Source organism: Heterocephalus glaber, unplaced genomic scaffold (genome assembly GCF_053883595.1).
Source record: "Heterocephalus glaber isolate CG9 unplaced genomic scaffold, H.glaber_assembly_v1.0 deba00001760, whole genome shotgun sequence".
NCBI classification, from domain to species: domain Eukaryota; kingdom Metazoa; phylum Chordata; class Mammalia; order Rodentia; family Bathyergidae; genus Heterocephalus; species Heterocephalus glaber.
The window spans coordinates 6,005,587-6,018,096 of record NW_028258457.1 but is presented as its reverse complement, the minus strand read 5'-3'; the positions used below and the strand labels follow the sequence as shown (position 1 = coordinate 6,018,096).

Here is a 12,510-nt window from a genome sequence, read left to right as displayed (position 1 = left end):
TAGGCTTGAACTTAATGACTTTGTGAGACCCTGTCTAAGAATAAAAAGGGCCAAAGGTGAAGCTCATTGGTAGACCCCACCTGGGATCAATCCTCAGGACTACAAAAATTAAATAAATACGTAACCCAGGCGCGGTGGCACACAGAATTCCAGCCTGCTGGGAGGCTGAGCCTGAGGCAGGAGGATCACAAGTTGGCAACCAGCCTGGGCAACTTAGTGAGACGCTATCTCAGACTGAAAAATAAAAGGCTGGGGTGTGGCCCAGTGGCAGAGTCCCAAACCCCAGACAAACAAAAAGCCAGCATCGTTCAGGAAGGAGGAGAGAGGAGCAAACCCCAGAGTTCAGCAACCGGGCAGACGTGGTGCACTTAGTTCCTCGCCTCACCCCTAAAGGATGGCATTTGAGAGGGTCCTGAATCAAACAACAAGGTACAGTCCCCTTTGCGGGGCTGGAGAATGGTCTCAAGGCCTCTGCACGGAGCTACACCCCCAGCCCCTCTTATATCTTTGTATCTAGACTGGGTCTCGCTAAGTGGCTAAGTTGCCCAGGCTGGGTTCAAACTTTGGAATCTTCCTGCCTCGGCCTCCCAGAGTGCTGGATGACAGATGCAGGCCAGGTGGGCGTGGGCCTGAAGTCAGTTTTGGTTTTCAACATTGTGCTGGCTACGCTAGATCCCTTGGCTTTCCAAATGGAGCTGCACACCAGCTTCACAGTTGCAGTGGGTAGGTCTGGTGGGGCTTCAGGTGGGATTGGGGTGAATATCAATAGCTCAGTTTAGATGGAATTGATGTGTCATCCATAGTGAGTTTTCCCAGTTCGGGGCAAGGTCTGTCTCTCCATTCTTTGGTTTCTCTCAGAAATATGTGTAATTTTCACACATCTTCCACTGGGTTTGTCCTTAAGTATTTTTGGTTTTTTGGTGCTGGGGATCGAACTCAGGACCTTGCACTTTTGAGGCAGGCGGCGGCACCACTGGGCTAAATCCTGGCCCTATCCTTAAGTATTTTTGATGTGAATGCTCTTCTAATTTCAACTTCTGGTAGTTTGTTGTGAGCATATAGAAATATGATTGATGTTTTATATTCCTTATAAGATATATTGATTTTTTTTGTACTGGGCATCGAACTCAGGACCTTGAGCTTTCAAGGCAGGTGCAGTGCCACTGAGCTAAATCCCCAGCCCTGTATTAATGGTTTTTTTGTATTAATGTTTTATATTCATGTATAGTACATATTGTATGCTGGGGATTTAGCTCAGTGGCACTGCACCTCCCTGGCAGCCACAAGATCCTGAGTTCGAACCCTGATACCAAAACAACTGTATATAATACATAGTGTATCTTTTTTAAGGCAAGGTCTCACTATGCAGCCCAGGCTGGCCTCGAACCCAAGGCAATCCTCCTGCCTCAGCCTCCCAAGTGCTGGGATGACAGGTGTGTGCCCCCGTGCCTGGCTGGCCTGGTGACAGCCCTGCTTAGTCTTCTCTGTTTGCAGGGTGACCTGGGAGCACAGGACCTCGGAGTGAGGTGGATGCCCTGGCTCTCTTATCCCTCCCTCACCATGGTAGGCCAGGCCCCGGGTCCTCCTGCCCGCAGGGCCCAGGAGAAGTTGCAGCCCCCCGGCCCGGGCTAGGCACCCTCTGGGTGCTGGAGATGGGCAACAGCAGACATGGAGGGGGCACCCCAGACGCTGCCGTGGGCTGCGGGGAGACTTGGGCATCTCCTGAGGCTGCCTCCCGTTGCCATGGAAACCCAAGGCACTTGGCTTTGAAGGACCCATTAAGGGGCAGGAAATAATCAAGGCTCTCTGGGCAGGCAGACCCCAGCCTGCCTGGTCAGAGGTGGCTGAAGCAGCACCAGGTCCTTCCTTCCTCCCCCAGCTGCTCCCCAAAATAAAATATTCCGAAACACACGCATGGGGGGGCAGGCGTCAGAAAGGACCCTCGAGGGCTGTGGTCTCGAACTTGTGTCCCTGTCCACATCGGCCCCCTGCAACTTCAGTTTCAGCCCTGGATGGGGATGGCTCATGGTGTGACTACCATAGACCCCATTCGTGTTTTTCTTTATATATGTATATATATATTTCGGTTTTTTGAGACAGGGTCTTGCCATATAGTTTGGGTTGATTTTGAACTCACTCTGTAGCCCAGGCTGACCTTGAACTTGCATTGATCTTCCTGCCTCAGCCTCCTGAATGATGGGATTACAGGCATGAGCCTTCACTCCTAGCTAGCCCCTGTTCTTGACATCCTCCCCTGGGAACATGACAGAGGGACAAAAAATGGGTGTCACATTGTTTCTGAATGCCAAGTCATGAGAGGGGTATAAAGCAGTGTGTAGACTCTAGCTGTAAGCTGCCTGGATTCTAAACCTGACTTTGTGTCCCACTAGCTGGGCAACCTTGATTAACTTGCTTGACCTCTCTGGCATTCTTCAGGAAAGGGGGCACAATATGGCACCTACGTCATAGGAGATAATGAGTCTGAAGCTATGCAGACAGTGTCTAAATAAATAAAACGTGGTCTGGGCTGGGGATTTAGCTCAGGAGCACAGCACCTGCCTGGCAAGCATCAGATCTTGAGTTCCATCCCCTGTACCAAAAAAAAAGTGTCCATCCACACAGTGGAATATCATTTAGCTATGAAAAAGAGTAAGTGCTGGGTATGGTGGCACCTGATTGTCATCTTAGCACGCTGGGAGGCTGAGACAGGAGGATTACAAGTTCAAGCTCAGCCTGGGCAGCTTAGTGGGACCCTATCTCAAAGTACAATAAAAAAGGGCTGGGGATGCAGCTCAGTGGTGAGCACTTACCTTATATGCCCAAGGTTCTGGACTCAGCCTCCAGCACCAGAAATCCAAGCCAAAACCCCACAAACTGTCGTGCTGTACAGAGCCCCCGCCCCTGTCCATGGGACGCACTCCTCGCCCCCAGTGGACCCCCAGGGCCACAGGCAGCACAGAGCCCTGTAATCTTTTCCACCGTGGCTAAGCGCTTGCGAAGCCTTTGCTGAGACTTTCTGGGTTTGAGACTGCACACAAGGGCATGAATTGCTTTTTCCTTTCTCACAGCCTCCCAAACAGAAGAGTCAGCTTCAGCGCAGGATTTTCTTCTTTCCTGTTACAGTGGGAATTGTCACCTTTTGACTGAGAAGCGGCGCTTCATGGCTTCCTTTTGGCATAGCTGAACTCTTGGCACCACTTCTCTTATGCTTGGAAACCATTTTAAGTGAAATACTGGTTGCTTGGCGTGGTGGTGCACGCTTGTCATCCCAGCGCTCTGGGAGGCTGAGGCAGGAAGATCGAAAATTTGAGCCCAGCCTGGGCAGCTTAGGGATTTACTGAGACCTTGATATGGCTGTGTCTAAAAGGCCCCCCAAAGCCTCCTGCGGTCATAGGTGGGGCTTTTCAGAGGCGGCTGAATCTAGGGTGTGTGGTTACTAAATCAGTCCCCTGATTGGTTTGGCATCGCCCTAATCCCAGTACCCCAGATAGATTATAAAAGGGGCAGAAAGAAGCTGCTAAACTAAGGCCCCTAGGCCCCGGCATTTAGCTCAGTGGTTCTGCTGCCCGCTTGCAAGCGGAAGGACCCGAGTTCGAACCCCAGTACCAAAATAAATAAATAAATTAAACTAAGGCCCCTTGTTGCTTTGCTACCTCTGCCTGCCGTGAACTGCTTCTTCTCTGCCATGCCACAGCCGACTGGGGACGGAAACCTCTACAAACTGTGAGCTAAACAAACCTTTCCTCCTTTCACACTGGGTGTTGGGTATTTTGTCTCAGCGACGAGAAAAAATAACTAAGACACCTGTCTCGAAATTAAAATTAATAAAGGGGCTGGGGATGGAGCTCAGTGTAAAGGCTCTGGGTTCCTCTCCTGGTACCGTGAGAAATAAAACAAAATAAAACCTGGGCTACTTGCAGGCACTGTGATAACTGTGGTGGCCGCTAACAGGCAGGCCAGGACAGCGCTAGCTTTCACCACACTCCTCAGGATGGTGCTCTGTTTAAGGCTCATGACTTTATTTCCAGAACTTCACATCGAATGTTTCCACACTGTAGGTGACCCGGGGTAACCGAAACCTGGGAGAAATGAACCACGGATGAGAGAGGAGACCACTGTTTTTTCACAGCACCAAAAGAGAACACAAATAAAACAACACAAAACCCAGTGTCTGGCATGGAGCAGGCCTTGGAGAGATGTTGGCTCAGAGACTTGCAATATTCCTACCTTTTCTGGCACTGGGGATAGGAGCCGGGGAGCTCTACCTCTGAGCTACACCCTCAGCCCATTTTATTTTTTTATTTTGACTCAGGGTCTCACTCAGTTGCCCCAGGGAATTGAATTTTTGATCCTCCTGCCTCAGCCTCCATAAGTGGCAGGATGAAAGCATGCACTCTAGCTCCCAATTCTTTTTTTTTTTTTTTTTGGTACCGGGGATCAAACTTGGGTCCTTGTGCTTGTGCAGCAGGCGGCGAAACCACTGAGCTAAATCCTTGGCACTAGACTGAGTTTTTTTTGTTTTTTGTTTTTTGTTTTGATACTGGAGATTGAACTCAGGTTCTTGCGCTTGCAAGCCAGGCAGCGGAACCACTGTGCTAAATCCCCGGCCCGACTAGACTGAGTTTTAACACACGGGATTTGGTGGAGGGTTCAGGTCCAAACTATAGCAACAATGTCTCTACTGTGCCTCCACCTTGTCCTCGTTTGTGTTTTCTTTCTTTATGACCCCACATCTTTCTTCTGAATGGTGGAAGCAGGAGATAAGGCCTTCTGGGAGTTCTGGTGTAGACACTGCCATGGAAAGCAGGGAGAACGTATTTCTGGCTGTTTAGCTATCTGTAGCAGAGATGAGACTTGTCCCCAGCGCCTGTCCTCCTCTCTCTGTGCACCAGAACCCTGATTTTCAGCTGAGCACGTCAGATCTTCCAAGGGCATGTGACTTTCCCTGAACCCTGTGCCATGGCCACGTGGGTGGGAGGAGATGGCACGTGTGACCTGGAGGGAGGGGCCTGTGGCCTTCTTTATGGTAGCACCAAGCCAGCCGAGAAGTGTGCACTCAGACTGGTGTCTGGGGGAGACTGATGTCAGATAAAGTCGTCAGGCTGGGGCCCCGTGCTTGACTTCAGGTGGCTTTGTCAGAAGAGCGACAGAGGTTGGAGGACACGCTCCCACGCCATGCCTTCCCTGTGATGCTCTGTGCCACTCGAGGGCTCTGCCAGCAGGAGGCTGTCACCAGGTGTGGACCCTCAGCTTTGGAGCCCCAGAACCACGGTCCCCAAACCTCTTTGCTTTAGAAGTCACCCAGCCTCAGGTATTGTGTTACAGTAGCAGCAAATGCACTGACACACAAACCTCAACTCCATTGGGTGAGGACACAGGGTCTGCATTTGCCATCCTCCCAGTCTTTATCTTCTGTGTGCCTCCGTTCATTTGGCTGCTCCTGATTTGTGTCCTTTATGACCTCCCTTTTTCTTTCTTTGGGTTCAAACCCAGGGTACTCTACCACTGAGCTATACCCTATCCCATTTTATTTTATTTCATTTTGTTTTGAGCCAGGGTCTCACTAAATTGTCCAGGTAGGACTTGAACTTGAGATCCTCCTGCCTCAGCCTCCCTCACTGCCCAGACTACAGGCATGCATCACTGTGCCCAGGTATAAAGCTGTCATTTTGTAGCAGCTAAGTTCTCCTAAGTTCTGTGAGTCATTGCTACTTAATTATTCAAACTGAGGAGGCTGTGGGGGCCCTGAGTTTGGGGACAGCTGGTCCGAGAGTGGATGACTGAGGAGCCTGGAGCCGTGGCTGTGTCTGAGGTGAGGGCAGTGTTGTAGGCAGCTGTGCCCTTGGCACTCATGGATTCTGGGCCGTTAGCACCAGAATCAGGCTCTGGCCGTGCAGGACAGATCTCTCAGTCTCTCCAGCAAGACCTCAGCAGGAAACAAGGTGCCTGTCTGCACTCACAGCTGGAGTGGCAGAGCCCAGGGAGTGAGGTTGGTGTTTCATTCACCGTTCCAGGGAGCAGAGCCCCAAGCAGTGGCAAGTGGATCCTGTGGAGGTGGCTAGGACAGGGGACAGGGATATCCTAAGTATTTATTGGCTGCCACCACTGAGCTGGACATGGAGAGTAAAAGACAGAACTGAGTTGGATGCAGTGGTGCATGTCTGTCATCCCAGCACTCAGGAGGCTGAGGCAGGAGGATCACTACAAGTTTGAGGCCAGCCTGGGCTACATAATGAGTTCAAGGCCAGCATGAACTATATAGTGAAACCCTGTCTCAAAAGAAGAAGAAGGAGAGAAAAGAAATGTGGAAGGGTCCTGGAGAATCTGAATTCTTTTTTTTTTTTTGGTACTGGGGATTGAACTCAGGACCTTGGGACTGAGAGGCAGGCAGCAGAACCACTGGCCTAAATCCCCAGCTCCTTATCTGCATTCTTTGCTGAGCTTCTCATAGGGGAATCACCCTGAAACAATTTGCGGAACTGAAGCTACAAGTGGTCCTGGCTGGGTGGGGTCGAGTGTAGCTGGTGGGATCATGGGAAGCCACTGATCTCAGGAGGGTGGGGGCCCCAGCGTGTAGACTGCTGAGGAAATGGAAATTTTATCCTGTAGTCAGTCACTGGGAGTCCCAGAAGGGTGGGAGGAAAGGTTGGGGCTTGACGGATCTGTGTTCTAGAAAGACCCCTCAGGGCCAGGTGTGGTGCTGCATGCCTGTCATCCCAGCACTCTGGGAGGCTGAGGCAGGAAGGTTGAAAGTTCCACCCCAACTGGGACAACTTAGCTGCTCAGTGAGACTGTTTTTAAAAATTAAAAAAGGACTGGGCTGGGGATTTAGCTCAGTAGCACCATGCCTGCCTCACAAGCACAAGGTCCTGAGTTCAATCCCCAGTACTGGAGGGGGGAAAAGAAATTTAAAAAGGACTGGCGGTGGTGCTCAGTGTGAAGGCTCTGGGTTCCACCCCCAGTAAAATGCACGCGCGCACACACACACACGGGTACCCACATGCACACACGATCCCAGAAATGGTGTGTGTGCACACATGTGTGCTCGTGGACTGCGGTTGAGACCATGAGATCAGGTCCATAGGCTGACAGCAGCCTGGAGAGGAGCAGGTGCTATAGGCAGAACATCTTTCCTCGGGATGAGGGCACATGGGTCGCCATATTTAGGGACACGTGGGAAGCAGGGAGAGCTGGAGGTCAGGCGGACAGAGTGTTCTATTCAAAATGGCTCCCTGGGCCAGAGATTTAGCTCAGTGGTTTCGGCGGCTGCCTCACAAGTGCAAGGCCCCAAGTTCGATCCCTGGTACCAAAAAACAAACAAAATGGCTCCTGTGGGGTGACTTATGGAATCCAGGGCTGACATTTTCTCTTACACTGGGGGCCTCAAAAAACAATATCTGGGTGTCTTTCTCTTTCCTATTCTTCGAGGATGATTCTAAATATATGAAACCTCTCCCACATTTAGACTTCACCCAGAAAGTGAACACCCTGCCCACCCTATCCATCAGGTGCCTCTAGCATTTCCATGTTTTCTAATCCTATTTTCTCCACTGAGGCGATACTCCTGAGAGAGAGCACGATTCCATTTGTTGGCAGTTGAGGAGGAAGATGGGGCTAACCCGAGCTAATGAAGAATCAATGCCTTGTGATTGCTAATTAAACGAGCCTGGGTCTCCCACGGGGCTATTAGCTAGCTGGCTGGCCCTCAAGTATCCATAAATTTAATTACACTCTTTCAATAAACACCTGGCACCACCATCACCCTACGGTATCTCTGTGGGAGAGACCCAGAAGAGGGTCTATATGTGTGTGGTATATTGATTGGCATATTGGTTTAGTCCTGGATGCCTTTATTGATTCAACAAGCATATATTGAGCACCTGCTGGGTGCCAGGCCTCAGGCTGGGCACTGGGGACAGAGCAGGGAGCTCACAGAGTAATGGGGACCAGATCCACGAGCATGACAGGAATTCACACCAGAGCCCTGATGTCCCAGGTCTGTGGGAATGTAAAGAAACACACTTGACCCTGGGGCTGAAGGGGCACCAGGGCAGAGACTGCCCTGTGGAGCTCTGGGAGGGAGGGGACAGTTCCTTCCTAGCCGAGATGACAGCAAGACGAAGGCCTGGATGCTGCGAGAATTCCATGCGGTGTCAGTGACTGGACTCAGGAGTCACAGGGGGTGCGAATGGACAATGCACACTTGTCCTGTGGGGGCGTCTGCGGAACCGATGGATGAGGGGAAGACAAAAATCATTTCTGGAGCTTTTATTGCAAAGTGTCTTCAGCACCCTGGGCTAGGGAGGGGGCTTCAAATGCTGTTTTCCCCATTGATTTCCCTGGGCGGTTGGCAGGGCAGTTAAAGGTCCTGCGCTTAGAGTCACATGTGTGTGTGGTTCTGGGGGTGGAGCTCAGGGCCTCCTGTACACTTAGACGAGTGCCCACTACTGAGCTACCCCAGCCCGAGTCAGTTTTGACATGTGGCACAGAGGTGTGGGCTCGTCGGGTGCAAATCCTTGTTCACTTCCCAGCCATTCCCACAGCCATGGCCCACGGAGCCAGCCGCAATGGGGGCGATTCCTCCCTGAACCCCCCATGCCCGCCCCTCCCTGTCGACTTGTCCACCACAGGTGAAGGACGCGGGAGCCCGCGCTATGAGGCCGGCTGTGACTTGTTGTCGTCTACATCAGAACAACAAAATCACTAGTCTTCCACACAGCACTGGACCACAACCACGCTGGTCTTCTTCCTTGGCCTCAGCCCCGTGTCTGAGACCCTGGTGTGGCTCTGTCCCCTCACCTGAGCCCAGCTGGATGTATGGACGTCCTGTCTCTGCATTGCTTCCTGTTTCCCGTTCTTGGTGCCACTGGAGAGAGGCACGGTGAGACCCCCAAGGAGTCAGCTCCCACCAAGGCACATCAGAAATTTGGGACTTGGTGGTGGACGGATGTGGAGCTGTTACAAGTTCTTCTTGGGCCGAGAGCCCTTGGGAGATCCCCAGCTCCTTCAACTGTCATCCCAGTGTAGTGAGCCCATGTCACAGAGTTGGGGACAGCACGGTGTAATGTGCATGAAACGCTTGGCACAGGGCTTCTCACTGAAGTCTGGAAAGGACACAGTAACGTCCACTTGGCAGGCACCGGTTCCCCCAACTGGCCTTTTTACCTGTTAGCAATCGCAGACTTCAGGATATCACCTCCTTCTCTGGAAAATAATTCATTTTTAAAACCCCTTAAGAGAGGAAGCGAATCTTCAGAAACATCAGGCAATTCAGCGCAACCTCTCCCTTGCACCCTCTACCACCAAATCAGGGAGGAAGGCCGAGCCTTCACCAGGGGCGCTGTCCAGGGTCCTGAGTCGAATGGCACCGGTGCGGGGACTGGGGGCGCTGTCCGGAGCCCCGGTGCTGAAGCGCGGGGCGATTCCCTCCCGCGGTGGGCGGAGAGCTGTCCTCGACCTCGGCGCAGCAGAAAACTTGCCTCGCTTCCACCTTTTCCTCCCTGGCTTCTTTCACACCCCTCGGTCTCTGTTCTTCTGACTCTTAGGAATCCCCTCATTTCTTTCCCTCCGGTTCTGGGTAGCTTTAGAATGGCAAACGGGGGCGGGCACACGCGCAGGCGCGCGCGCGCGCGCTTGCACACACACACACACACACACACACACACACACGCATTAAAACTAAGATTCCTACCTGCTCCCCACACCCATGGCACGTTTCCGGAACTTACCTTCCAGGTAGCCAGCCCGGGTGGTGTCGGCTTTGAGACTTTCAAAATTCGCCCCCTCTGTCTCTTTCTGGGAAGTTGTGCAGGTGTTGACCTGCAAACCAGCTCCATCCCGGGGTCCCCGTCCCGGAGCCCCAAGCCACCCCTCCCCCCCCCCGCCCCCCGCAGCTGCTACAGCTCTCCCCCTGAGCGCCTCACCTGTTCCCGGTCCTGTTGGTAGATGCAGGTGTCTGGTGGCTGCAGAAGCGCTGACATGTGCTTTTATAGGCTTCAGAGAAGGCGGGGCGCTGGGAACCCTGGGTGGGGCTTAGGCAACCAACCAATGAGACTCGTCTTTGAATGAAGCTCCAAGGATTACCTCATAGGTTGTGGCCTCGGCTTCAGAATAAAAGTCTGGCATGGGCCCAGCAACTGGAGAGTTTTCTGGAAGGGAAGGGAACACTTCTAATGGATACCTTGGGGTCTGACACTCGGTTCAACCCTCTCCCAGGACTCTGAGCTCTCATTGGGTTCAGGAGCCACTCAGTGTGTCCCATTTCCAGTCAAGAGAGAGAAAACCAGCAAAACATGTTGGAGGAAAACAGGATGCTGAGAACACAGAATTACCAGGGATACATAGGGGAAACTGAAGTCTGTGGGAATAAAGGGCTCAGAGGATCCCGGGGCTTGCATCTTTGGATGCTTCTTCTCTAAACCAGCTCATAACTCAGTTTACTGAGAAGGCTCTGAGGCGGCAAGCAAACTATCGTTTACAATCCAGCTGGAAGCTAGGTCACACCTGTAATCCCAGCACTTGGGAGGCTGAGGCAGGAAGGTCGCTTCGAGTTCCAGGCCAGCCTGGGCCACATAGCGAGTTTAAGACAAAAAAAAAAGAAAAAGAAAAAGAAAAAGAAAGAAGAGTTTAAACCCAGCCTAGGCACGTTAGCAACTTAGTGAGACCCTGCCCAAAATAAAAAATAAAACGGACTGAGGCTCTAGCTCAGTGTGAAGGCCCTGAGTTCAATCCCCAGTGCAAAAGGAAAAAAAAAACACAACTATATTGAAGTGTTAGTGCGTTTGATTATAGAAGGATTTCTGTCCTGGCCTGTGCCATCCCCATCTGAAAGTCCCTGGAAGACAAGTGCTCATTGCATGGAATCTGAGCCTGTAAATGAGTCCTGCATTTCATCCCTGAAGCCTGGAGCTTGTCTGTCAACAACGATGTCCAAATCAAGGTGCTGTGACCTGGATAAGCATCCCCCAAAGGCTCCCAGGGAGGTGCTATTCTGAGGTGGGACCTTTAAAAGGCAGGTCCTGGTGGGAGGTCCTTAGGTCATTGAATACTTGAACCAAAGGGGCTTATGGGATCCTAGGCCGGCCCTTCCCTCCTATCTGCTTCTTGGCCATGTCTGAGCGATTTTGGTTACCCTCACGCTCCTTGTCATGATAGGTGGCCTCATGATAGGCGACCTCACCCTATTCCCAATAGCAATGAAGCAAACAGACCCCGAACAGGAGCCTTCATAATTGTGAGCCCAAACAAACCAATCTTCTTTTTTTTTTTTGGTACCGGGGATCGAACTCTGGTCCTTGGGCTTGAGCAGCAGGCGGCGAAACCACTGAGCTAAATCTCCGGCCCCACCAATCTTCTTTATAAGCTGATTGCCTCAGGTATTTGTTATAGTAATGGAAGGCTGCCTGCCACACCAGGGGTGACTCTAGAGGCATTCTGGGAAAAAAGTCCAGCAAAAACCTCAAGGCCTCCCAGCCCTCTGGGAGGCTGAGGCAGAAGAATTCCAAATTCAAGCCCAGCCTGGGCAACTCAGTGACTTAGTGAGACTCAAGAGAAAAAATAAGGAAAGGGCAACACCTTTTTTTATTTTGAGAAAAGATTAAACTCGCAGGAAGATTGTACACATAATGCCAGTGAATAAATTCCTATGCCATTTTCACCTACACCCACTCCTCCGTGACAGGCATCTTCCTACTCCTGACCCTGAGAGGCTTCTGTCCCCAACTCGCTCCCAATCATGCAAGCCACAGACACATTGTCCCTTTTTCCTGACTATGTCAGCCTGCATCCGAAATCAAGGACAGTTTCCTGTATAACTACAACGCAGTGATCACAATTGAGGTGTTAAAGTTGCCGCGGGCCTGGGATTTAGCTCAGTGGTTCTGCCACCTGCCTCTCAAGCACAAGGACCCGAGTTTGATCCCTGGTACCAAAAAAAAAAAAAAAAAAAAATCTAGTAATTTCTTTTTTTTTGGTACCGGGGATCAAACTCGGGACCTTCCGCTTGAGAGGCAGGTGGCAAAACCACTGAACTAAATCCAGCCCTTAGTAATTTTTTTTTGAGACACGGTGTCAGGATGTAGCTCCTCCTGCCTCAGTAGTAGGGTTTACAGGCATATGCCACCATGGCTAGCTTCTCTTTTTTTGACCTTTTAAGAATTCTTTTCAAAAGCCAGGTATACTGAAGTGTAATTTGCATACAATGACATTTCCATTTTCAGTGTACAGCTCTATAAATGTCAGCCAATATATAGTCACATATGACCACCAAAAGCAAGATACAGAAGCTCATCACCCCCCAGAGGTCCCCCTGTGTCTTTTGTGTCCTGCGCCCTCCCTCACCCCAGCCCTAGCAGCTGCTGAGCCCATCTGCATCTGTACAGCACCCCCTTTTCCAGACTGTCCCTTACATGCAGCCAAGAGGAATGTCTGAGATTCGTCCTCATGCTTGTGTGTGCCCTGTGTTGCTCCTCTTTATTATTAAATATTCCACTGTGAGGATGGACCATTTGT

General features: G+C 51.3%; 1 long non-coding RNA gene across 2 annotated transcripts; it reads right to left on the bottom strand.

The window, feature by feature from the left end:
* Nucleotides 1-6,363: 6,363 nt before the first annotated feature.
* LOC101722170 (uncharacterized) lies at nt 6,364-9,962 on the bottom strand. 2 transcript variants are annotated; one of them, XR_002389636.2, is made up of 3 exons: nt 9,924-9,962; nt 8,800-9,795; nt 6,364-8,220 (listed from the first exon to the last, which is right to left on the bottom strand). It is a non-coding gene; the product is annotated as an uncharacterized LOC101722170 (long non-coding RNA). The 2 variants fall into 2 exon arrangements; XR_002389637.2 differs by lacking the exon at nt 9,924-9,962 and having other exon boundaries at nt 6,393-8,220; nt 8,800-9,204; nt 9,333-9,871.
* Nucleotides 9,963-12,510: the final 2,548 nt, after the last annotated feature.